This window comes from Macaca mulatta, chromosome 2 (assembly GCF_049350105.2).
Source record: "Macaca mulatta isolate MMU2019108-1 chromosome 2, T2T-MMU8v2.0, whole genome shotgun sequence".
In the NCBI taxonomy this organism is placed as follows: domain Eukaryota; kingdom Metazoa; phylum Chordata; class Mammalia; order Primates; family Cercopithecidae; genus Macaca; species Macaca mulatta.
Genome location: NC_133407.1, coordinates 88,031,813 through 88,034,742, shown reverse-complemented (window position 1 = coordinate 88,034,742; position 2,930 = coordinate 88,031,813). Strand labels below are relative to the sequence as shown.

Here is a 2,930-nt window from a genome sequence, read left to right as displayed (position 1 = left end):
GGTGTGAGGAGTTCAGTTATGTGTTTGGTATTTTTGAGGGGGTTGGTGTTGAGCTTGAACGCTTTCTTAATTGATGGCTGCTTTTAAGCCAACTATGGTAATCGAGGGTTTTACTCTCTCCGTAAGGTTTTTTCCTAGTGTCTAAAGAGCTGTCCCTCTTTAGACTAGCAATTAAGCTTACAGGGGGATTAGGTAGTTCTATAGGTAAGCTTAAGGTTGAACTAAGATTCTGTCTTGGATAACCAGCTATCACCAGGCTCGGTAGGCTTGTCACCTCTACCCAAAAATCTTCCCACTATTTTGCCACATAGACGGGTGCGCTCTTTTAGCTGTTTTTGGGTAGCTCGTCTGGTTTCGGGGAATTTGGCTTGTAGTTCTCTTTGTGAAATTGTTTCTAGCTAATCCATTATGCGAAAGGTACAGGAGTTAGTCCTTGCTGTTTTGTGCTTGTGTGGTTTTCTATCTTTCCCTTACGGTACTATATCTATAGCACCAGATTAAAATTTCTATCGCCTATACTTTGTGTAGGTGAATGGTTTGGTTTATGTTGGTTTGGTATTAGTGTTGGTTGTGCTTAGGGCTAGTATTGGCTCAAGGCAATCAAGTGGTATTGAGATTTTCTGGGTGTAAGCCAGGTGCTTTATATTAAGCTATGCCTTGATTTATCCAAGTGCACCTTCCAGTACACTTACCATGTTACGACTTATCCCCTCTATATAAATATTAGGGCGTTTAGTTAAGATATTCCTTAAATATATTTGAGGGGAGTGACGGGCGGTGTGTGCGCGCTTTATGGCCTGGTTCAATTAAGCACTCTATTCTTAATTTACTGCTAAATCCTCCTTGGACTCTCAGATTTCATAAGAGTTTTCGTGAAATTTTCTGATACAGAAAATGTAGCCCATTTTTTACCGTCTCATGGGCTACACCTTGACCTAACGTTTTTGCGGCGGGGGGGCGTTTGCGCTCACTTTGCGGCCTTTATCAGGGTTTGCTGAAGATGGCGGTATATAGGCTGAGCAAGAGAGGGTGGGGTGGATCGGGGTTTATCGATTATGGAACAGGCTCCTCTAGGGGGATGTAAAGCACCGTCAAGTCCTTTGAGTTTTAAGCCGTTGCTTGTAGTGTTCTGGCGAGTAGTTTTGTTGTCTAACTACCGAGGTTTAGGGCCAAGCATAGTGGGGTGTCTAATCCCAGTTTGGGTCTTGGCTATTGTATGTTCAGAAGCTTTAAAGCCACTTTCGTAGTTTATTTTACATTAGCTAGGGTTTTACAGTTTAGATGGAGTTTAGCTTTATTGTGTCAGATCTTAAACACCCTCTACGCCGATCTCTATTAGCTAGGGTCAATCGTATGACCGCGGTGGCTGGCACGAAATTAACCAACCCTAAATATAGCATAGCTTAGTTAAACTTTCGTTTATTGCTAAATATTTGTCACTGCTGTCTCCCGTGGGGGTGTGGCCAGGCAAAGCGTTTTGAGCTGCGTGTGCGTGCTTGATGCTTGCTCCTCTTGGTCATGATGATTTATAGGGCGTCTTCACCGGGGCGAGGATGCTTGCATGTGTAATCTTGCTAAGAGCTAATAGAAAGGCCAGGACCAAGCCTATTTGTTTATGGGGTGTGCAAACCCATCTAGGCATTTTCAGTGTCTTGCTTTGGGTGGGTTTAAGCTACATAAACAGAGGTGTTGGTATAATTGTGAGGTGATTTCTTTCGGGTTGTGTGGAGAGAATTTGTTATGGGTTGGTGTTGAGAGTGTTTAGTGAAGTAAATACTTATTAGTTGAGGGGGTGGCAGTTGGAGTCGTGCACACCTAAAAGATGAAAATACAAGCTCTGATCGGATATATTAAGACTTTTGTTTTTGGGGTTTGGCAAGAGTGGGTTTTGGATGAAGGTCAGAGATGGGGGTTGGGGGGTTTGATGAGATGTTACTGTGGTTTATGACGCGGTGGTGGTTGCGTTGCTAAGATGATTATTGGTATGTCCTACAAGCATGGATTAAATAACACCTTGCTAAGGTTTGCGTGGAACTAGGATATTGAACGTAGGTGCGATCAATGACTGCATGTACTAGGAATCAAAGACAGGCGCATTCAGGACGGGATGTGGTGGGAGTCAGCATTCTGCAATGGGGTTGCGTGCGGACCAGAGATAAAAGATACCAAATGCATGGAAAGCTCCCGTGACTGGTTAATAGGGTGATAGACCCGTGATCCATCGAGATGTCTTATTTAAGGGGAACGTGTGGGCGATCTTGGTTGTCATGGCCCTGAGGTAAGAACCAGATGCCGGATACAGCTCAAGTATAGCTACCCCCACGAGTTATGGGCCCGGAGCGAGGAGAGTAGTACTCTTGTGCGGGATGTTGGTTTCACGGAGGATGGTGAGTAAGAGATTCCCAAGTGAGGGGGGGCATCCGTGGTGAGGAGGATTATTTAATAGATATGTGCTATGTCCGATGAACGACTTAATGTACTATGAACGATTTACATGGACTGGTTTAGTTGGTATCCGTGGGGAGGACAGGCTGGATTTGGAGAAGCCATATTGCATATTACTGTTGAGGTTCCTATTAGAGTCCTTGCTTGTAAGCATGCTCTTCGAGATGTTGGGTTGATATGTAATAATATGTGTTATGTACAGTCAAGCATATATAGTACTATATAATAGACATGCTGACTAGCAGTAATGCACGAATTACATAGTAGTATTATAAGTGAGTTGATGCCAGAGTTATATTATGAAGTCTATGCAACATAAGAGTACAGAAAGTAGTTTAAGTTAGAATGCCAGCTTTGGGTGTTGGCGGTGGAGTTGGATACTTTCTTTCTGATTGCCCTAGGAAGAATATTTCATTTCTGGTTTACAAGGCCAGTGTATTGATTTATACTACGAGGGCAAGTTCATTTGAGCAGGTTGTTTTCGA

The 2,930-nt window shown here is 43.4% G+C and overlaps 1 pseudogene; it reads right to left on the bottom strand.

Moving 5' to 3' along the window:
- Window positions 1–667: 667 nt before the first annotated feature.
- On the bottom strand, window positions 668–1,130 carry LOC144339560 (18S ribosomal RNA; annotated as a pseudogene).
- Between the last annotated feature and the right edge of the window lie 1,800 nt (window positions 1,131–2,930).